The 24,689-nt window shown below is 36.5% G+C and overlaps 1 long non-coding RNA gene across 3 annotated transcripts in view; it reads left to right on the top strand.

Moving 5' to 3' along the window:
* The window catches only part of LOC111091299, a 73,716-nt gene extending 57,255 nt beyond the window's left edge, over positions 1-16,461 (top strand). The window contains exons 3-5 of one of the 3 annotated variants that reach the window (XR_005374852.1): positions 465-610; positions 2,985-3,317; positions 15,762-16,461. This is a non-coding gene — a long non-coding RNA (uncharacterized LOC111091299). Of the gene's footprint in view, positions 1-464; positions 611-2,984; positions 3,318-13,784; positions 13,837-13,875; positions 13,938-15,761 lie in introns of those variants that run through there. The other 2 variants (XR_005374851.1, XR_005374853.1) reach the window with 2 other exon arrangements.
* The last annotated feature ends 8,228 nt before the right edge of the window (positions 16,462-24,689 follow it).

Genomic DNA, 24,689 nt, shown 5'->3' with positions numbered 1-24,689 from the left:
TCTTGTTGCAAATACCAGATTTTAACATTTAAAAGCAAAAGTTTTAAAATGTAAATGGTCATATGCATTTATGGATCCAACATTTAAAAATCAGCTTAAAGTAAAACATGTCTAATTTCTATGGGATGCTTTGCTATGTACATGTGCATATTGATTTAATACCTGAAGTTTCCATTTTCATAGGAGCCTCCATTCCAATTCAGTATTCTATAAACACAGCCAAAGCACTGACACCTATCTGTCTACAATTTAAAAAATACAGCTAGTATCACTCTTCTTTTGTTGTTTCTTTTTCTCTTTTTGGATTGGCCAGCTCTTGGACTAAATTAACCCAATCAACTGATGACCTTATGTCATGTAAGCACAACTCAATTAACTGCAAATATTTAAACCTATTAATGATCAATCAGAGTCTCTTTAACGCTCTAGCTTCTGTTTCAGCTCTCTTTGGTTTAATATTTTAGGGCAAATGCAAGAAGTTGAGTCTACAGCTGGACAAGAGCAGTAACCCTTATTATTGGGATGGTTGCTACCAGATGGATGGTACAAGTTTGATTTCTGCCTACGTGGATCTACTAACTAGGCTCTTCTCATCTGGGACTTGGGTGAGGTGAGGGAGGCATTTTGGGATAACATTCTTATGGATAACTCTAGGAATAATTAATCCATGAGTATTTTTCATAAGACTTTCTTAAGACTTTTATATGTGTCCATGGGTCAGGCATTGGTGTTCAGACTCCATTGGAGATGTAATCATAGAATATGAACCAGAGGAGTAAAAATTCAAAATGATGGAATGCACAATTAGCACATCATAGTATTTCCTGTATTTTTACAAAACTCCAATATACCACTAATATATGTGTGTTTAACTAGAAAATAATTATATATAGCTGGAGTTTTGATCTTTTTTAGCCCTAACAAATATGAGGGATATGAAACTCTTTCATCAAAGGCAGTAAACCACTATGGCAGTGTTTCTCCCCATCACTTAGTAGGAGGTGGGGGAGGAGTAGGCATATCAGACTTTCCAGTGGGATGTGGTTTGTGTTAAAAAAAAAAAAAAGCATACCCTTCTTCACCTTCGAGTTGAAAATCCTGAGTAATGAGCATTATGGTGCCTCATCTATAGTATATAATTTTTATAATATGTGTATAATACTTAGCTTATCCTTACTAGATAGCAAGCAAAGAGGCACCTACTTGTTCATTTATTTCCTACTTCATTTCACAAAGGCTATGAGATGGTTATTTTAGTCATCTTTCTAGATTTCTAGCCTTAGCACCAAACCTTGCAAACAATTGACGTTTGATGAGTATTTTAGAAATGATATTTGAAATCTGTTAATGAGTTAGAAGTTTACTAGAATAAAGAAAAGCTTTTGAAGTTCAAAGACATTTGAGGCATGAATTCATGTGTGAACCAATAGATGTTGAGTTGAGTAGTTACATGAGTTTGAGGCTCATGGTACAGGGCAAATTGTGTATAAGAACTGTCCTGGCTGACCTCACATACCAACCACTGAAGATAGAAACATCATCATTGTTTGTGAGCACAGTTTATTTCACTTCATTTAGACTAATTGTAATAAACATTTAAAAATCCTCATTGATTAGCTCCAAAATCTGATTCAGCTTAGAGAAAGATTTGGTTGATTTTTTTTTTCTCTTGAAAAAGTGTTCCATTTTCTTGGTTCTTCACATGTTTGCTAATTTTGAATTGTGTCCTAAATATTATTTGTTAAGTTGTGGGGGGCTCTGTATTATATTATTTAACTCACATGACTATTGCCTCTTTTGTTTTAGTAGACAGTTATGTTGACTAGTCTTGCAAATCTTGTTTCTTGCAGTGGTAGCTTAGACCTCAGTTCAGATGTTTTGTCACTAGCTGAGCTGCTTTGAGCTTGTTCCATGAATGTATGGTTCAGGGGTCAGTTAGAAATATAGGTCAGGAATTTGACAGTTCTTTCTCTGGCTTTTTCCCTTCCAGGATTTCCCCACTACCTTCAGCATTCAAGTTTTCCCCAACTTTGTCTTTCTGGTTCTCAAGACAGAGATTTGGCAATTTTCCCAATCGCACCCTTTACCCTGCTCACTTACCTGCTGGTGTCAGCTACACTTAGCTCTAGGATAAAGGCATATAGTATTTTTGTATTCTATTCTCCTCATTCTCCATGCCCTGAAGATTGGTGCTCTTTATAGTATATCCCGGTGTTACTTTGTGAGTGTTTGTGTGTAGGGAAGTTCTTGAGCAGTCTCTTAGTCTTTCATTCCCAGAAGCACAAGTCTTTTTACTTGACTTTAAAAGCATTATTATGGCAACACATATTCACTTTAGAAAAATAAATTTTAATCTTTCCACTTGTAGATAATCACTGTTGATATTTTGAGGTACATACTTCCATTCTTTGTGCTTCAGAATATATATATACATATATACATACATACATAAATATATATATATATATAAATACATATAAACACAGAAGGACATAAACATATATTCAATGGGATCACACTGTTTGGTAACCTGATATCCTTATTTAACATACCATATATGTCTTTCCATGTGTATAAATACACATTTATACTTCTTATTTTATGGTTGCTTTGTTTTTTATTTTATGGGTGTATAATTTATGTACCTAATCTCTTTTTGTTAGGTGCTTGGGCTATTTCCAATTTTTCATTATTATAAAAATTATTTTAGGCAAACATCCATGTTCACATGATTATATACATTATAATTATTAATTGAATGAACTGTTTTATTAGAATACATTTCTAGTAATGATGTTTTTCATCAAAGGTACATACATTTTTAAGCATTTAAATGCAGGTAAACAAATCATCCCTCATAAAGATTGTACTAATTTATCTACTGCAGTATTTGTAGTAGGCTGAACAATAGCCCTCATAAGTATCCAAAGTCCTAATCTTTGGAACCTGTAATATTACTTTATTTGGGAAAATGTTCTTTGCAGATGTGACTAAGTAAAGATCCTGAGATGGAGACGTTTTCCTGGATTATTCAGGCGGACTCCAAATGCAGTTACAAGTGTCCTTATAAGAGAGAGGTAGCAGAAAATCACAGACAGAAGAGGCGAAGACAACACGACCATGGAAGTGAAGATTGGCGTGAAGTGGTCACAAGCCAAGGAATGCTGACAACCACCAGAAGCTGGAAGAGGAAAATAATGGGTTCTCTCTAGAGCCTAAGGGGGACTACATGTCTGCCAACATCTTGATTTCAACCCAGTGATACTGATTTTGGACATCTGGCTGCTAGAACTCTGACAGAATAGATTTCTGTTGTGGTAAGCCACTCAGTTTTGGTGATTTGTTTCAGCAGCCACAGGAAACCAATGTAGTGAATGAGAATGAATAGTTACTCCTCTTTTATGGAAATCCTTGATAGCCTTTGAATGAAATCAAATGAAATGAAATCGGACTTTCTGATTTCATGATTCTTTGAATATTGAAAAATTCATTTTTTTTGCCTACTTTAAATCCTTGTTTTTGCATTTAGTTACTGATGAAACAGCCAACTTGAGCTTATTTCTTTTTTAAATGAAATACCTGTTTTCACAATTCTCTCTCTGATATAAGAATCTAATAAGGGTAGCCTAAAAGTAAAGAGATTGAACTTAAGTTATTTCTGTTCTATGTACATTGTTCTGTGATATTTATCAGTCTTTATAAAGTTCACACCATTTCAGTCATAAGGAAATTTCTGGAAACAAGTGTTTTCTCTTTTCAGGAGTGTGGATATAAGCTTCTGGAAGGTTGTAAAATACTTAAATAATTTGCATCTATTTTTATCTTCTAAACATTTTGAAAGATTCATCCAAGCAGAAAAGAACCAAATAATTTTAAGATGGTTTAAAAAACTGTTTTCCACTGGAAACTAGTAAATTATTTCTCTCTCACACATTCTTTTTCTCTCTTTATGGCACACACATATACACCACACACATATATATACACCACACACACACACACACATATACCATACACACACATACACATTGCAAATACACAAATGGGATTACATGCTTTGTACTTTAAGAATGTAGTATTTTATGCTTTGCTTTAAAAATGTAGTATTTTCTTTTTTGCTTGGCTTCCTCCTCCTTCTTACCTTTCTCCCATCCTCTTGTCCCACATCACCAAACTTCTATCCAGGGAACCTATGTTAACAACCTGGTACATACCCTCTTGTATTATTCTCTGTGGCCATAGAGTTATGAACAAACATGGTTTCTAGGTCATAATCCCATAAAAATGGGATTATGTTATTATATAATACTTTGTGTAATGTCAAAAAGTTATTTAACAATACACATGAATATTCTAAGTGTATTGGCTTCGCTCTAATTCATTCTTTTTGATAGAGACATAATAGTCATTAGTGTGACTTGACCAGAGTTTAACTTCCTGTTATTGAAGGGCACCACTTACTCTGTAGTATTTTGCTATTTCAAATAGTGCTGTTATAAATATTCTTGTAAATACTTTTTTATTTTGGATATTAGTGCTTTTATACTTTAAGAATTTATTAGGGGAGATTCTGAGGTACAGGATTATTAGCTCAAAGGCTATAGGTATTTTAGTTTTAATAAATGCTGCCACACTGTTTCCAAAAGGACCATACCAATTCATATTTTCATTAGCAACATAGAAGATCCATTTTCTTTCATCCTTACAACCAATGGACATTATTACTCTTTAATTTTTGCCTTTCCACTAGGTAGAAAATATTTTATTGATTATTGGTTTTTTCCTTACTTTTAATGAGGTTGAATATCTTTTTTACATGTTTGTGGTCATTTAGGTTTGTTCCTTCATATTCCTTGACTATTTTTCTATTAGAATATTTATTTTTCCTGTTAATTTAATTTTCTTATGGCATTTTATTAGTTGGTTAATCAGCAAAAAAACAGAGCAAAAACAAAACAAAACAAAAAAACACATCCAAATAATGAGGTTGTGATGAAATTTACAGATGTATGTATGTATTTCCTGTTAATTTTTAAAAAATACTTCTGTATTATAGATATTAACCCTCCAAGTTCTTATTTCTATTGGGAATATATCCTCAGACCCACATATGTTTTTGTGGACTTTGTTTGTATCTTTTTCCATACAAATGTTTAACAATTATCTGTAGTGTAGGTTCATCTATATTTTTTTTGTTATCTCTGGGGTTTTCTGTCTTTATTATAAAGGTTTTCTGTACTTTCTAGATTATACATGTAGTCTAGATTTATTATGTTTTATTTTTATGGTTTAATCTGTAGTCTAGATTTATTATGTTTTATTTTTTATGGTTTAATCTTTATCTGAGATTTATTTTTGTTTAAGGTACAAGAGAGAGGGTCGCCTATATTTTCTCCCAGATGAATAACCAACTTGGTCTACATGGCTTAAACCATTCATTCTTTTTTAGCTGAATTGAAATAAAATTTCTGATATATAATCCTCAAATTTAGAGAGATCTGTTTGTGGATTCTCTGTTTGTTATACTGACCACCCAGTGGATATTTTGGTGCCATTATGATTAATTTGATCACAGTAGAATATGAAAGTTCTAATATCTGATAAGAGATGTCATCTTCTATTCTTCATCTTTTTCTTAGTTCCTTTGGGGCCCTTTATTGCCATCTTAGATCTAAACTTTATTTATTTATTTATTATTTTTTTAAATTTATTTTTATTTATTTATGATAGTCACACACAGAGAGAGAGAGAGAGGCAGAGACACAGGCAGAGGGAGAAGCAGGCTCCATGCACCGGAAGCCCGATGTGGGATTCGATCCCGGGTCTCCAGATCGCGCCCTGGGCCAAAGGCAGGCGCCAAACCGCTGCGCCACCCAAGGATCCCAGATCTAAACTTTAATATAAATGAATCTAATTCTTAGAAGTCTCTTACCCCAGTTTTAATTGTATTAATTTCAAATATTAATTTTTAGATTTTTTTGGTGATTTTGAAATCTTCCCATTCAAGAACATCACATACTTTTGCATTTATTCAGAAAGATGTTGAGTTCTGTTTATGTATATGGTATTCAGCTCTTTTCATAGTTTTTCCTTAAATTTAGTAATAGTTTACCAGAGTCTCTTGAGTTTGCAAGGCACAGAATCCTACAATCAACCAAAAAAAGATAGTATTTCTTTTTTCCCCAATATCTATGCCTATTATTTTATTTTCTTGCTCCGTTTTATTTTTTCAAATTGTCAAGTTACTATTACATACCAAAGATGATAACAGGTGTCTCAGTACAGCTCCCAACTTAAATTAAATAGGGTTTAGTATTTCATAATTTAGAATACTATTTTTTAGTCATTGGTAAATAAACTTTATTATATTTAAGTCATTGATGTCTATTTTTTTTTTTTTTATTTAGGTTTTACGTCAGCAATAGTGGCTTAGTTTTATTTAAGGCCCTTAGTTTCATCTAAGGCTCTTTCAACAAAATCATTTGATTTTTTCCCTTTAATTATATGATGAATTTATAATTATAGATTTCCTGATATTAAGCCACTCTTGCATTCCTAGAATATACCTTAGTTGATCACATGGTATTATTATTCTTTGCTGCATTGTTGGATTACATTACATTACAATATGTTCTTTCACAGATTTTATCCTACAGTTTTCTATTATGTGATTTGCAAAGCTCTTCTTTAAAAATATCTGTTAAAAATGTTGTGTTAAAGATTTTGTTAGTTAAGTATGGAGTGAAATTTTTTAATGCAAATATTCATTCAACAAATATTCATCAAGCTCAATTCTATACCACACCCTTTTCTAGGTGCTGATGATATAGCAAGTCAATAGCACAGATATATAACTTTGTTTGTGGGGCTTATATTTTAATGAAATAAAGATGTTCACTGAGAAATAAATATCTTATAAATTTATTATTTCATTTAATTCTTCTACCTATACTTATTTTGTGCAGCAGATCTGTTCAACTCTGGAAAGATTTCCACTGTTATTTGTATTTACCAAGCTCTGCTTCATTTGTAATATTTTTGCCTTTTTTGGTTTTGTGTTTTTTGATGCCTATAGATTTATAACTGTTGGATTATTTTAATAAGTTGTAAAACATGTTATTCTCTTAGATTAGTCTTTAGTAATATTAATATCGCTGCTGCTTTTCCTTTTGTTTGCTTGTTAATCTAATATAAAGTAATTTTATTTTTTGTATATTTTTTATTGGATTTCGATTTGCCACATATAGCATAGCACCCAGTGCTCATCCCAACAAGTGCCCCCCTCAGTGCCTGTCACCCAGTCACCCCAACCCCCCACCCACCTCCCTTTCTACTACCCCTTGTTTGTTTCCCAGAGTTTGGAGTCTTTCATGTTCTATCACCCTCACTGATATTTCCCACTCATTTTCTCTCCTCTCCCCTTTATTCCGTTTCACTATTTTTTATATTCCCCAAGTGAATGAGATCATATAATGTTTGTCCTTCTCCAATTGACTTACTTCACTCAGCATAATACCCTCCATTTCCATCCACGTTGAAGCAAATGGTGGGTATTTGTCGTTTCTAATGGCTGAGTAATATTCCATTATATACATAGACCACAGCTTCTTTATCCATTCATCTTTCAATGGACACCAAGGCTCCTTCCACAGTTTGGCTATTGTGGACATTGCCGCTATAAACATTGGGGTGCAGGTATCCTGGCGTTTCACTGCATCTGTATCTTTGGGGTAAATCCCCAGCAGTGCAATTGCAGGGTCGTAGGGTAACTCTATTTTTAATTCTTTGAGGAATTTCCACACGGTTTTCCAGAGTGGCTGCACCAGTTCACATTCCCACCCACAGTGCAAGAGGATTCGCCTTTCTCCACATCCTCTCCAACATTTGTTGTTTCCTGTCTTGTTAATTTTCCCCATTCTCACTGGTGTGAGGTGGTATCTCATTGTGGTTTTGAATTGTATTTCCCTGATGGCAAGGGATGAAGAGCACTTTCTCATGTGCTTGTAGGCCATGTCAGTGTCTTCTTTGGTGAAATTTCTGTTCATGTCTTTTGCCCATTTCATGATTGGATTGTTTGTTTCTTTGATGTTGAGTTTAATAAGTTCTTTACAGATCTCGGATACTAGCCCTTTATCTGATATGTCATTTGCAAATATCTTCTCCCATTCTGTAGGTTGTCTTTTCGTTTTGTTGACTGTATCCTTTGCTGTGCAAAAGCTTCTTATCTTGATGAAGTCCCAATAGTTCATTTTTGCTTTTCTTTCTTTTGCCTTCGTGGATGTATCTTGCAAGAAGTTACTGTGGCTGAGTTCAAAAAGGGTGTTGCCTGTGTTCTCCTCTAGGATTTTGATGGATTCGTGTCTCACATTTAGGTCTTTCATCCATTTTGAGTTTATCTTTGTACGTGGTGTAAGAGAATGGTCCAGTTTCATTCTTCTGCATGTGGATGTCCAATTTTCCCAGCACCATTTATTGAAGAGACTGTCCATTTTCCAGTGGATAGTCTTTCCTGGTGTGTCGAATATTAGTTGACCATATTGTTGAGGGCCCATTTCTGGCTTCTCTATTCTGTTCCATTGATCTATGTGTCTGTTTTTGTGCCAGTACCACACTGTTTTGATGATCACAGCTTTGTAGTACAACTTGAAATCCGGCATTGTGATGCCCCCGACTCTAGTTTTCTTTTTCAATATTCCCCTGGCTACTCGGGGTCTTTTCTGATTCGACAGAAATCTTTTGATGATTTGTTCCAACTCTCTGAAGAAAGTCCATGGTATTTTGATAGGGATTGCATTAAACGTGTAAATTGCCCTGGGTAGCATTGACATTTTCACAATATTAATTCTTCCAATCCACGAGCATGGAATTTTTTTCCATCTCTTTGTGCTTTCCTCAGTTTCTTTCAGAAGTGTTCTGTAGTTTTTAGGGTAAAGATCCTTTATCTCTTTGGTTAGGTTTATTCCTAGGTAACTTATGGTTTTGACTGCAATTGTAAATGGGATTGACTCCTTAATTTCTCTTTCTTCAGTCTCATTGTTAGTGTATAGAAATACCACTGATTTCTGGGCATTGATTTTGTATCCTACCACACTGCCGAATTGCTGTATGAGTTCTAGCAATCTTGAGGTGAGTCTTTTGGGTTTTCTATGTACAGTATCATGTCATCTGCAAGGAGGGAGAGTTTGACTTCTTCTTTGCCAATTTGAATGCCTTTGATTTCTTTTTGTTGTCTGATTGCTGAGGCTAGGACTTCTAGTACTATGTTGAATAGCAGTGGTGAAAGTGGACATCCCTGCTGTGTTCCTGATTTTAGTGGAAAAGCTCCCAGTGTTTCCCCATTGATAATGATATTTGCTGTGGGCTTTCATAGATGGCTTTAAGATGTTGAGGAATGTTCCCTCTATCCCTACACTCTGAAGAGTTTTGATCAGGAATGGGTTCTGTATTTTGTCAAATACTTTCTCTGCATCTATTGAGAGGATCATATAGTTCTTGTTTTTTCTCTTGTTGATATGATCTATCACATTGATTGCTTTACGAGTGTTGAACTAGCCTTGCATCCTGGGGATAAATCCCACTTGGTCATGGTGAATAATCTTCTTCATGTACTGTTGGACCCTATTGGCTAGTATCTTGTTAAGAGTTTTTGCATCTGTGTTTATCAAGGATATTGGTCTATATTTCTCCTTTTTTGTGGGGTCTTTGTCTGGTTTTGGAATTAAGGTGATGCTGGCCTCATAAAACGAGTTTGGAAGTATCCCATCCCATTCTATCTTTCAGAACAGCTTTAGTAGAATTGGTATTGTTTCTTCTTTAAATGTTTGATAGAATTCCCCTGGGAAGCCATCTGGCCCTAGACTTTTGTGTCTTGGGAAGTTTTTGATGACTGCTTCAATTTCCTCCCTGGTTATTGGCCTGTTGAGGTTTTCTATTTCTTCCTGTTGCAGTTTTGGTAGTTTGTGGTTTTCCAGAAATGCATTCATTTCTTCTAGATTGCCTAATTTATTGGCATATAGCTGTTCATAATATGTTTTTAAAATCGTTTGTATTTCCTTGGTATTGGTGGTGATATCTCCTTTTTCTATTGTGATTTTATTAATTTGAGTCTTTTTGTTTTTAATAAGGCTGGGTAATGGTTTATCTATCTTATTAATTCTTTCAAAGAACCAACTCTTGGTTTTGTTGATCTCTTCTACAGTTCTTCTGGTCTCTATTTCATTGAGTTCTGCTTGAATATTTATTAACTCTCTTCTTCTGCTTGGTGTAGGTTTTATTTGCTGTTCTTTCTCCAGTTCCTTTAGGTGCAAGGTTAGCTTGTGTATTTGAGGTTTTTTTTCCAATTTTTTGAGGGTAGCTTGTATTGCGATGTATTTCCCTCTCAGGACTACTTTTGCTGTATCCCAAAGATTTTGAATGGTTGTATCTTCATTCTCTTAGTTTCCATGAATCTTTTTAATTCTTCTCTAATTTCTTGGTTGACCCTTTCATCTTTTAGCAGGATGCTCTATAACCTCCATGTGTTTGAGTTTCTTCCAAATTTCTTCTTGTGATTAAGTTCAAGATTTCAAAGCATTATGGTCTGAAAATATGTAGGGGACAATCCCAATCTTTTGATATCAGTTTATACCTGATTTGTGACCCAGTATGTGGTCTATTCTGGAGAAAGTTCCATGTGCACTTGAGAAGAATCTGTATTCATTTGTGTTTGGATGTAAAGTTCTGTAAATATCTGTGAAATCCATCTGGTCCAGTGTATCATTTAAAGCTCTTGTTTCTTTGGTGATGTTGTGCTTAGAAATTCTGTCATTTGCAGAAAGTGGCATGTTGAAGTCTCCCAGTATTAGTGTATTATTATCTAATTATGTCTTTACTTTGGTTATTAATTGATTGATATACATGGCAGCTCCCACATTAGGGGCATAAATATTCCTGATTGTTAGTTCCTCTTGTTGGATATATCCTTTTTGTATGATATAGTATCCCTCTTCATCTCTTGCTACATTCTTTGGAATAAACTTTAATTTATCTCATGTGAGGATCGCTACCCCTGCTTTCTTTTGAGGACCATTTGAATGGTAAATGGTTCTCCAACCTTTCATTTTCAGGCTGTAGTTGCCCTGGATCTAAAATGAATCTCTTGTAGACAGCAAATAGATGGGTCTTCCTTTTTTAAAATATTTTATTTATTTATTCATGAGAGACACGGGGGGGGGGAGAGGCAGAGTACACAGGCAGAGGGAGAAGCAGGCTCCATGAAGGGAGTCCGACATGGGACTCAATCCTTAGTCTCTAGGATCAGGCCATGGACTGAAGGCAGTGCTAAACTGTTAAGCCACCTGGGCTGCCTGGGTCTTGCTTTTTTATCCAGTCTCAAGCTCTATGTCTTTTGATGCGATCATTAAGTCCATTCATGTTCAGACTTACTATTGAAAGATATGAATTTAGTGTCATCATAATACCTATTCAATCCCTGTTTTTGTGGATTATTTCTTTGGGCATCCTCTTTCTTTTACAGAGTCCCTCTTAATATTTCTTGGAGAGCCGGTTTGGTGGTCACATATTCTTTCAGTTTCTGCCTATCTTGGAAGCTCTTAATCACTCCTATTCTGAATGAGAGCCTTGCTGGATAAAGTATTCTTGGCTGCATATTCTTCTCATTTAGCACCCTGAGTATATCCTGCCAGCCCTTTCTGGCCTGCCAGGTCTCTGTGGAGAGGTCTGCTGTTATTCTAATATTTCTCCCCATATAAGTTAAGGGTCTCTCGTCCCTTGCTGTTTTAAGGATTTTCTCTTTATCTTTGGAATTTGCAATTTTCACTATTAAACGTCGAGGTGTTGAATGGTTTTTATTGATTTTAAGGGGGGACCTCTCTATCTCCTGGATCTAAATGCCTGTTTCCCTCCACAAATTAGGGAAGTTCTCAATTATGATTTGTTCAAATATGCTGTCTGGTCCTCTGTCCCTTTTGGTGACCTCTGGAACCGCAATTAAATGTAGATTTTTCCTTATGAGGCTGTCATTTATTTCCCTTAACGTTTCCTCGTGGTCTTTTAATTGTTTTTCTCTTTTTTCCTCAGCTTCCTTCCTTACCATTAACTTGTCTTCTATGTCACTCACTCTTTCTTCTACCTTATTAACCCTTGTCATTAGGACCTCCAGTTTGGATTGCATCTCATTTAATTGATTTTTAATTTTGATCTGATTACATCTAAATTCTGCAGTCATGAAGTCTCTTGAATCCTTTATGCTTTTTTCCAGAGCCACCAGTAGCTTTATAATTGTGCTTCTGAATTGGCTTTCTGACATCGAATTGTAATCCAAATTCTATAACTCTGTGGCAGACAGTACTATTTCTGATTCTTTCTTTTGTGATGAGTTTTTCTTTCTAGTCATTTTGCTCAGTGCAGAGTGGCTAAAAATGAGCTGTACTTGTTAGAAGTGCAAACTCTTCTCTCTGTAGCATTCCAGCTGTTCTCTCTTTAAGTCTCAGGTCAAATTTGTAGGTTTTCAGGATGATTTGAAAGTTATCTAGATGAGTTGGTGGGGACAGGTGACTTGGGGACCCTACTTTTCTGCCGTCTTGCCCCCTAATATAAATAATTTTTAACCGTGACTATTTTTTTTTAATTTGGGTGAATGTAGTTGGGCTTTGTTTTTTATTGGGATATGACTATATTATTTTTATTTATTTATTTTTATTTTTTAAAAGATTTTTATTTATTTATTTATGAGAGACACACACAGAGAGAGAGAGAGAGAGAGAGAGAGAGAGAGAGAAAGAGGCAGAGACACAAGCAGAGGGAGAAGCAGGCTCCATGCAGGGAGCTTGACGTGGAACTCAATCCTGGATCTCTAGGATCAGGCCCTGGGCTGAAGCCGGCACTAAACTGCTGAGCCACCTGGGCTGGCCTTGACTATCTTATTTTTAATGTGAGAATTTGGTTCTTTCCTATTTAGTATTATGACTATATAGTTGATTTTATTTCTTTTATGCATTTATTTATTCATTTATTCAGCAAACATATGTCAGGTGCCTCCTATGTGGCAATGTTCTAGGGATTCAACAATGAATACAACAATGAATACAATAGAAGAAATTCCAAACCCATAACATTACATTGTAGTTGGAGGGGCAAGCTAAAATGTAATAAAAATCAGTAAAATATTGAGTATATTAGAAGGTGATAGAAGTTATGCAGAAAAAAATAAAACAGAATAGGTTATAGACAATATTAGGAAGTTTAGAATTTTAGATAGAGTGGACAGGGTGGGACTCACAGAGAAAAGAATTGAAGAAGATGAAGTGAATCAAGTGAGATCTGAGAGAATAGTTGTCTAGGCAGAAGGAATGGCTTTGCACAAGATTTTAGTGTGTCTGGCATGTTCAAGTTACACATAGATGGCTAATGTGGTGGGTTTGTTGGAGAAGGAGGTGAAAGGAAGACAAGTGAGAGAGAAGCTTGATTATTATTTAAAGGCTTATCTAAATGAATTAAAAGCCATTGACAATTAAAAAATGTATTTAATCACATTTATTGAGGTACCAAAGTTATCAAGATATATACAATTTTTATTACCCAGAAAGTTCCTTTGTGCCCATCTTAGTAACCATCTCCTATGTCTGGTTCCAGGCAACCACTAAATTTTTTTTTTTTTTTTGTCACTAAAGATTAGATTTGACTCTTCTAGATCTTTATACCAATGGAATCATATGGTACCCTTAGGAATCTGGCTTCTTTTGCTTGGCACCATTTTTAAATAAGATTTATTTATTTATTTTTAGAGAGAGAGAGAGAGAGGAGGGCCAGAGGGAGAGGTAGAAAATCCCAAGAAGACTACCTGCTGATCATGGAGCCTGATGTGGGGCTGGATCTCACAACCTTGAGATTGTGACCCAAAATCAAAAGTCAGAGGCTTAACCAACTATACCACCCAGGTACCCCAGCATAATAATGTTTTGAGATTTCCTGTGTTGTGTGTATTAGTAGTTATTTTTTTAGTGCTGAGTAGTTTTTTTTTTTTTGTATCAATATATCTTAGTTTAATTAGCCATTCACTGGGTGTAATGAACATTTGGATTGTTTCCAGTTTTTGACTGTTATGAATAAAGCGGTCATAAGCATGCATATACAAGTCTTTGTGTGGACATATGTTTTCATTTTTCTTGAATAAATTTCTAGGAGTAGAATGGCTGGGTCATATAGTAAAAAAATTTTGTATGTGCCAAACTATTTTTTTTTAATTTTTATTTATTTATGATAGTCACAGAGAGAGAGAGAGAGAGAGAGAGAGGCAGAGACATAGGCAGAGGGAGAAGCAGGCTCCATGCACCGGGAGCCAGACGTGGGATTCGATCCCAGGTCTCCAGGATCGCGCCCTGGGCCAAAGGCAGGCGCCCAACCGCTGCACCACCCAGGGATCCCAAAACTATTTTTTTTTAAAGTGAACCATTTTGCATTCCTACCAGCAATGTTGGAGAGTTCCTGTTGCTCCATAGCCACTTCAACACTTGATAATGTCAGGCTTTTAAATTTTATTCAATCTAATGGATGTGGAATGGTGTCTCACTATTGTTTTAATTTGTAATGCCCTGATAATTCATGATGTTGAGCTCCTCCTCATGTACTTCTTACCTATTAATGTATCTTCCTTTGTAGAGATTGTGTTCAAATCTTTGTGTATTATTTTTAATTGGTTTGTTTGGATTCTTTTTACTGAATAGTAAGAATCCTTCTTTTATTGAGTTGTAAGAAAAAAGGACTATGGATACAAGTCGTGTGTATGTATATGTGTACATGTATATACTAATTCATAGCTAATAAAAGCCAATGTCAAAATAAATCAAATAATATGTAACACTAATATGTCAATTAGAAAATACTAATATCTGTTTTGAATTAATTTTTTAAAAATAATTTCTGGGTCAGAACAATTTCTAGGTAAGGTTATATGAGACACAGTGCTATAATTTTTAAATTCCAGACAGCAAGTTACTGTGCAACACTCATTTATGACTACATATTTTGTAACTCACAGTGCAGATGTATTACTGCAAATTATTTCATTTCAAATTTTGTCATTAACTCTCCACTGGGTACAAATGGAAGAGTTTAATTTACCTTGGCATATATCGTTCCATTCCCTTTGGTTGGCTGAAAATGCATAGCATGGCCAACATGTTATACATATAGATATTGCATGTTATAACTCATACTGTTCTTAACAGTCTCTTTTAGCTCTGTAGCTCAATTGATCTATAATTACCCTGATTATCTATCTCGCATGACCTGAATTTTCTCAAGGATGAAGTTATATGTCAGAGTCTTAAAAGATGCATTTACCATTTTAGCTTCCTGGGGGCAATAGGAAGATTTATTTTCCCAACTGTTACTTAATTCCACCATAATATCTTCTTTACCTTGGGAAGAACAACAGTGCATTTCTTTGTGCTCAGATCAGCCTGCCAGCTGAGTCCTCCTCCTCTGTTCTTCCTCCTCCACATCCTCCTTCCTGTATTTGCTTAGTGTACAAATACTAGAAACCAACCTTTCCATCTCCTGTGAATTAGAAAATATTATCACAGCCAGGGTATTGTTGAAAATTAAATTTAACAAATAAAAGTGTAGTGAAGTTTTAAATATAAATCAGACACATCCCTAGTATTTGCTTTTAACTGCACACCTTCTAAGAAATTATATTTTTACTCCCAGCAAATTACCTAGGAGAAAAAAATGACAAGAGTAATCTATTTTTTTCACAGCTGGTTGGTTGGCCAGAGTTTCTCATCAAGGAGTACATGCTGTTTGCTCCCCAGATGGACAGCCTGGATGAGCTACAAATCCACAGAGCCTGGGACACAAGGTGGAAATTATACTGCCAGTGCTTTTCATCTTGCACAGCTCTGCACACTTGAAATTGCAAGTGGCCCATTTCCAAATGAACATCTATTGGGACAATATCCTATATCTTGTCAGAATGAGTCCCATTAAATCCTCAGCTGGAATTAGACCAAAAAGTTGCAATAATTATGGGAAACTTATTAAAAAGTTGAAGCCCTAGACTGTGACAGTGGAAACACTTAAGCCACATTAACAGTAATTGAAATCTCTGTATTTCTTTTCAATCAGTTCTTGTTGATGGCCAACCAAAGAATGCCCAAATGAGAAGGTGTGAAACCCAAACACCCAGCTTCTAAGGGGGGGTAATGTCTTTTGTTTCACTATAAAATGTAGTGTTGGAAAGGGAGTAAACTGCTCTCTTGGGAGCCAAGGCACCTGCCAGACAGCTGCCCCTTGTTCCCACCATGAGCTTGGGTCTCACCACTATGTCTACAATCAGGATGCAGGTTCACTGGCCTCTGCCTAATGTCCTGGGTCTCCTTCCCTCTCTCTCCTGCCACTCTACCCCTAGTAAGTTCTGGGTGTTATGAAAAATATTAAATAAATAGTTTTGAAACCTGGCCTAGCAAATATTTTTCTAGTAAATTTAGGCTTTATTTTGAAAGTAGAAGATATTAAAATAATCTCTTCTGTATTTTAGTCACCAGGATTACTCTACTTTCAATTTGTCCTCAGATGGAAAAGTTTGTGAAAGGAACTTTATCAAGTTAGGAGACTTTTTCAGCTTGTTTTTTAATTTTTTTTTAATATTTTCAAATTTTCAAATTTTTTATTTCAAGTTTTATTTAAACTCTAGTTAGTTAACATATAGAGTAAAACTGGTTTCAGGTGTGGAATTTAGTGATTCATTACTTACATTTAATACTCAGTGCTCATCACAAGTGCTATCCTTAATACCCATCACCCATTTAGCCCATTCCCCACCTACCACCCTCCATCCATCCTCAGTTTATTGTTTATAGTTAAGAGTCTCTTAGATTGGGACACTTGGGTGGCTTAGTTGGTTAAGTGTCTGACTCGTGGTTTTGGCTCAGGTCATGATCTCAGGGTGGTGAGATGGAGCTTCACGTGGGGCTCTGTGCTCAAGTGGAATCTGCTTAAGATTTTCTCTCTCCTTTACTCTTCACCTCCTCCCATCCATGCGTGCTTGCTGTCTCTCTCAAATGAATAAATAAGTCTGTCTTTAAACATTCTCTTATGATTTTTCAGCTTGTTTTTTGAGTCTCTTTTTTCAGTTTGTTTTCAGTGATCTTTATATTGAAGAAGCAATACACTTGATCATGTTTGGCTTATTTCTGTATTGGTGGGAGTGATTTTTTGGGCAACCTTAATTTTGATTTGTTTTGATTTTTATAGTTCAGGATGACTTAAAGAGACAATTTGGACTCGAACAGTAAAGAAAAAACCCTCAAATTTTGAGCTCATTGGAGGGTAGGCCATATGCAATGGCAACTCTGATTTACAAAATACATCTAGTGGATGTACTTGTATCTCTTTTTTTACAAAAATCCTGATGCTCAAAAAATGCTGCAAGTAGAAGGCTTTACCTTCTCTGGGGTACCAGGTTGGGTTGTGGACACCAGATGACAAGAGGAGCGGTAACAGATTGGAGTGACCCAGAATACTGGATCGATTGATGGTGGTGAGAGACTCAAAACTAGACTTTGTGTTCAGGAGTCAAAGAGGGGAACTCTAGGGAGTCCCAATTTGGGGGAGATGCAATGTGTTTGGCTACAGAGGACAGAGATGTGACTTAGGGGTGACAAGAAGGGATATCCAGATGGATTGTTGTCTCAGAACAAGGAAGAATGAGCTACTAAAGATTAGAGTGCATCCCATTTCTGTAGTGGTGTACAGGGAAGGTCTGGGCAACCATTAGTTGGAATTAAGGTGGAAGCAACATACTCAAGTCTGGATGATCAAAGTAAATAAATAACTCTAGGTCCCTTCCAATTCAAAAGTACCATGGTTTAATGAGACTCCATTTATTTTTTCAAGAAAATAAGGCATATTTTGTAATTAGTATCATCCAAATGAATACCAGTGCTCTATCAGAAAATCATTTCCTAAATACAGATTCTACTGTTACAATCTTCATAATGTTTTTCTTAGATCTTATGATATAAATTTATATGACATTAGCTGAATTTAAATTTATCATGGTTTCTGAGGTAGTAAAATTTAAGGAATTTGCTTCTAAAATGATGGATTGTGATGAAGGTGGTAATACCAGTATGTATGTATTTATGTATTTATTTATTTATTTATGAAAAAGATTGAGCTGGGGGTAGGGTGCAGAAGGAAAAGGAGAAGGAGAGAAGCAGACTCCCTGCTGAGCCCAGAGGCCCACTCAGAGTGCAGGGCTGGATTCAAGGATCTCTCTTTTTTTTTAAATAAATTTATTTTTTATTGGTGTTCAATTTACCAACATACAAATAACACCCAGTGCTCATCCCGTCAAGTGTCCCCCTCAGTGCCCATCACCCATTCACCTCCACCCCCCACCCTCCTCCCCTTCCACTACCCCTAGTTCATTTCCCAGAGTTAGGAGTCTTTATGTTCTGTTTCCCTTTCTGATATTTCCCACACATTTCTTCTCCCTTCACTTATATTCCCTTTCACTATTATTTATATTCCCCACATGAATGAGAACATATAATGTTTCTCCTTCTCCGATTGAATTATTTCACTCAGCATAATACCCTCCAGTTCCGTCCATGTCAAAGCAAATGGTGGGTATTTGTCATTTCTAATGGCTGAATAATATTCCATTGTATACATATACCACATCTTTATCCATTCATCTTTCGATGGACACCGAGGCTCCTTCCACAGTTTGGCTATTGTGGACATTGCTGCTAGAAACATCGGGGTGCAGGTGTCCCGGCGTTTCATTGCATCTGTATCTTTGGGGTAAATCCCCAACAGTGCAATTGCTGGGTCGTAGGGCAGGTCTATTTTTAACTCTTTGAGGAACCTCCACACAGTTTTCCAGAGTGGCTGCACCAGTTCACATTCCCACCAACAGTGTAAGAGGGTTCCCTTTTCTCCGCATCCTCTCCAACATTTGTGGTTTCCTGCCTTGTTAATTTTCCCCATTCTCACTGGTGTGAGGTGGTATCTCATTGTGGTTTTGATTTGTATTTCCCTGATGGCAAGTGATGCAGAGCATTTTCTCATGTGCATGTTGGCCATGTCTAGTGTCTTCCTCTGTGAGATTTCTGTTCATGTCTTTTGCCCATTTCATGATTGGATTGTTTGTTTCTTTGGTGTTGAGTTTAATAAGTTCTTTATAGATCTTGGATACTAGCCCTTTATCTGATACGTCATTTGCAAATATCTTCTCCCATTCTGTAGGTTGTCTTTTCGTTTTGTTGACTGTATCCTTTGCTGTGAAAAAGCTTCTTATCTTGATGAAGTCCCAATAGTTCATTTTTGCTTTTGTTTCTTTTGCCTTCGTGGATGTATCTTGCAAGAAGTTACTGTGGCCAAGTTCAAAAAGGGTGTTGCCTGTGTTCTCCTCTAGGATTTTGATGGAATCTTGTCTCACATTTAGATCTTTCATCCATTTTGAGTTTATCTTTGTGTATGGTGCAAGAGAGTGGTCTAGTTTCATTCTTCTGCATGTGGATGTCCAATTTTCCCAGCACCATTTATTGAAGAGACTGTCTTTCTTCCAATGGATAGTCTTTCCTCTATCGAATATTAGTTGACCATAAAGTTCAGGGTCCACTTCTGGGTTCTCTATTCTGTTCCATTGCTCTATGTATCTGTTTTTGTGCCAGTACCACACTGTCTTGATGACCACAGCTTTGTAGTACAACCTGAAATCTGGCATTGTGATGCCCCCAGCTATCGTTTTCTTTTTTAAAATTCCCCTGGCTATTCGGGGTCTTTTCTGATTCCACAGAAATCTTAAAATAATTTGTTCTAACTGAAGAAAGTCCATGGTATTTTGATAGGGATTGCATTAAACGTGTAAATTGCCCTGGGTAACATTGACATTTTCACAATATTAATTCTGCCAATCCATGAGCATGGAATATTTTTCCATCTCTTTGTGTCTTCCTCAATTTCTTTCAGAAGTGTTCTATAGTTTTTAGGGTATAGATCCTTTACCTCTAGGGTTAGGTTTATTCCTAGGTATCTTATGCTTTTGGGTGCAATTGTAAAGAGGATTGATTCCTTAATTTCTCTTTCTTCAGTCTCATTGTTAGTGTATAGAAATGCCACTGATTTCTGGGCATTGATTTGGTATCCTGCCACGCTACCAAATTGCTGTATGAGTTCTAGCAATCTTGGGGTGGAGACTTTTGGGTTTTCTATGTAGAGTATCATGTCATCGGCGAAGAGGGAGAGTTTGACTTCTTCTTTGCCAATTTGAATGCCTTTAATGTCTTTTTGTTGTCTGATTGCTGAGGCTAGGGCTTCCAGTACTATGTTGAACAGCAGTGGTGAGAGTGGACATCCCTGTCTTGTTCCTGATCTTAGGGGAAAGGCTCCCAGTGCTTCCCCATTGAGAATGATATTTGCTGTGGACTTTTCATAGATGGCTTTTAAGATGTTGAGGAATGTTCCCTCTATCCCTACACTCTGAAGAGTTTTGATCAGGAATGGGTACTGTATTTTGTCAAATGCTTTCTCTGCATCTATTGAGAGGATCATATGGTTCTTGGTTTTTCTCTTGCTGATATGATGAATCACATTGATTGTTTTACGAGTGTTGAACCAACCTTGTGTCCCGGGGATAAATCCTACTTGGTCATGGTGAATAATTTTCTTGATGTATTGTTGGATCCTATTGGCTAGTATCTTGTTGAGAATTTTTGCATCCATGTTCATCAGTAATATTGGTCTGTAATTCTCCTTTTTGGTGGGGTCTTTGTCTGGTTTTGGAATTAAGGTGATGCTGGCCTCATAGAACAAATTTGGAAGTACTCCATCTCTTTCTATCTTTCCTAACAGCTTTAGTAGAATAGGTATGGTTTCTTCTTTAAACGTTTGATAGAATTCCCCTGGGAAGCCATCTGGCCCTGGACTTTTGTGTCTTGGGAGGTTTTTGATGACTGCTTCAATTTCCTCCCTGGTTATTGGCCTGTTGAGGTTTTCTATTTCTTCCTGTTGCAGTTTTGGTAGTTTGTGGCTTTCCAGGAATGCGTCCATTTCTTCTAGATTGCCTAATTTATTGGCATATAGCTGTTCATAATATGTTTTTAAAATCATTTGTATTTCCTTGGTGTTGGTAGTGATCTCTCCTTTCTCATTCATGATTTTATTAATTTGAGTCTTCTCTCTCTTCTTTTTAATAAGGCTGGGTAATGGTTTATCTATCTTATTAATTCTTTCAAAGAACCAACTCCTGGTTCTGTTGATCTGTTCCACAGTTCTTCTGGTCTCGATTTCGTTGAGTTCTGCTCGAATCTTTATTAACTCTCTTCTTCTGCTGGGTGTAGGATGATTCAAGGATCTCAATCAAGATCATGACCTGAGCTGAAATCAAGAGTTGAACTTTAACCGACTGAGTCACCCAGCGTTCCTCACCAACCACTTTAAATGCTTAAAAGAATAAGATACCATATTTTAAAGAGTGGGAAGCATCTTTAGAATGGATTCAGAATTTCCTATGCAACATTTGTATTCTAAATATTTTATGTTGTGAGAAAGTAGTTACAATCTCACTAGATTTTCCACTAAAGTTGGCTTCTGATAGAAGATGACTTTAAGCTCTACAACAGAATTGGAATATCTTTTTAGGTAATCCATTATTCCTGGATTATTAAGTGATAGCCATAATAAAATAGCACTTCAGAACCCTATAATGGGTTCTTGGTCAAATACCAATGTAAGGTACAACAAGAAAGTATTGAGTGAGAACACAGAAGATTTTTAACTCTAATTTCATTGAAACCAACAGCTGTAATGTACTTCCCTGCACAGTGAGTCAGTGTGCCCTGGCCTGAGTGTGTTCAGGGGGGGATCAAACCTAAGAGAATCTGAGGGCTGTGATCACTGAAAACAACTTAATCCTCCTTCTAAAGTAAGGGGTATGAAGAGGAAGGAGGCCCTGGGGAAGCAGTGGACATGGCAGCAGTGTGGACAAGATAATTCAGAGGTAAAAGATACATCATTATTTCCTACTAGACACACTTTCCTTTTCCCTGTTGCTGTTATCCTGCCTATCAGTCACTGTGACGTCTTGTTTGGTTTTTGCTTGCATCATTGAAGACCCTTAAGGAATAATTGCTTTTCCTAGATCCTTCAGAGGATAAAATAACAAAATAGTGTATTTCATATTCAATTTCATTGCTTTCTGCACAGTTAACCCACGCTGTGCTTGGCTCTTGACTGAATTTCTTTTCTAAATCTCTCAGTCAGGACCAGGAAGAGAAGTTTCCTCTGTTGATCTCTGTTGATGCCCTGGACTTGCTTATCACCTGGGGGAGCTCTGATTTGCCTGGATTCTTAAGTGCTGTCAGAATTCATTTTCTTCTAGAGTAGACCTTTGGGGAGCTTCACTTACCATGGGAACAAAACCGCTGGGAAAAGAATATGGGGACAGATTTAAAGATTCAGAAGCAAGGTCAGGCCTCAATGAAACTGCAAAGGTGGTTGTGCAGTCAGAGCCTTCAGTACTGTTTTTTCCTGTCCAGTCACATTCTCCTTTGGGTGGCTATTCTATGACTCCCAACTGACTTTCCTTCCCTGCCAACCCCCACTCACTTGTGAGAAACCCACTACTTATGCATTGTTTCCTTTCCAATGAAGACCATCCGGTGGGGTGCCCCACTCTTGGATTGACCTGTACTTCCACATTGACTACCTTCTTTCCTTCATTGAAATCTGACTTTGCTTTCTCATAATATGAGAGCCTATTTGGTAATTACAAAGGGCAGCAGATCTGCTTTCTGGATTACACAGTGGCATGTACTAATCTGCACAAACGGATTAAGTAGTGTACTAGTTTCCATTGTTGCTGTAACAAATTACTGAAAATTTAGTGGTTTAAAACAATATAGCTTTATTTACTAGAAATCAGAAATCCTAAATCAAGGTGTTGGCAGGGCTGTGCTTCTTCTGGAGGCTTCAGAAGAAAGTGTTTCTTACCGATTTTAGCTTCTAAAAGCTGCCTGCATTTCTTAGCGTTTTTTTTTTTGTTTTTGTTTTGTTATTCCTACTTCCTCCCTCTGTCCTCACATCTATCACTCACTCTGATCTCCTGTCTCTTCTTGTAAGGACCTTAATGGTTATATCAGGCCCACTTGGATAATCCAGGATAATCTCCTTATTGCAAGATCCTTAACTTAATAGTACCTGCAAAGTCCTTTTTGCTATAGAAGGTAACATACTCACAGTTTCCAGAGATTTGGGATGAGGACATCTTTGGGTGGCAGTTATTCAGCCTGCAAGTAATATTCAGTGTAGATACTCCTTTAACTCAGTGTTTCTCAAAATGAAACAATATATAGACCCTTTTTAAGGAATAGAATTTTATAGACTTTGCCCTGGGTTGACTTAGACTTATGTTTATTAATTTGTTACATGAATACATATAAACATTAAACTGCTTATAAGTGCTTCATGTTTGTAGCTCTTCTATGAAGATAAAACTAAAACAAATTTAAAAATTAATTTTAATCCATAAGTAAATAAAATTCAAATGAATTACACTAATTTAATGTGACAGATGATGTGGTTTCACTAGAAGTGGAATTGCTGAGAAAATTTGAGCATGGTGCTGACCATGGGAGTTAGATTTCTCCTGAGTTTAAAATGCCTATACTGTTTGTTGTGTGATGACTCAATCCTTCCTTCTCTTCCCAAACAGTCATTGTTCACAGGGGATTCTCTGACTTAATTTGGATTTTACCTTTCTTGAATACTTGCTAATTTTCTTATTTGCCCAAGACAATGAAAATATTACTATGGATCCCAATAAAAATACTGGCTCTGAATTTGCATAGCAGTACTTGACTATATAATGGTCATCCAGGAGATCCAGGGTATGCTTTCTTAAAAAAAATGAATTTTGAGGGTGCCTGGATGGCTCAGTCAGCAAAGTATTTGCCTTCAGCTCAGGGTATGATCCTGGGGTCCTGGGATTGAGTCCTGCCTTGGGCTTCCTGTTCAAAAGGGAGCCTGCCTCTCCATTTCCCTCTGCCGGTTGCTCCCCCTGCTTGTGCTTTCTCTTCTCTGTCAAATAAATAAATAAATAAATAATCGTTTTTAAAAATTCATTATTTATTTATTTATTCATTAGAGACACAGAGAGATAGGCAGAGACACAGGCAGAGGTAGAGACAGGCTCCCTCCGGGGAGCCTGCTGTCGACCACAATCCCAGAACCTTGGGGTTTACAACCTGAGACAAAGGCAGATGCTCCACCACTGAACCACCAAGGTGCCCTAAAAATGTTCCACAGGCAGTGGAGGGAGCATTTTTCATTGAGAATACTCTTTCAGACTATCCATTGGAAGAAAGACAGTCTCTTCAATAAATGGTGCTGGGAAAATTGGACATCCACATGCAGAAGAATGAAACTAGACCACTCTCTTGCACCATACACAAAGATAAACTCAAAATGGATGAAAGATCTAAATGTGAGACAAGATTCCATCAAAATCCTAGAGGAGAACACAGGCAACACCCTTTTTGAACTCAGCCACAGTAACTTCTTGCAAGATACATCCATGAAAGCAAAAGAAACGAAAGCAAAAATGAACTATTGGGACTTCATCAAGATAAGAAGCTTTTGCACAGCAAAGGATACAGTCAACAAAACGAAAAGACAAC

Source organism: Canis lupus, chromosome 20, assembly GCF_011100685.1.
Source record: "Canis lupus familiaris isolate Mischka breed German Shepherd chromosome 20, alternate assembly UU_Cfam_GSD_1.0, whole genome shotgun sequence".
In the NCBI taxonomy this organism is placed as follows: Eukaryota; Metazoa; Chordata; class Mammalia; order Carnivora; family Canidae; genus Canis; species Canis lupus.
This window is presented reverse-complemented; position numbering and strand designations above follow the sequence as displayed.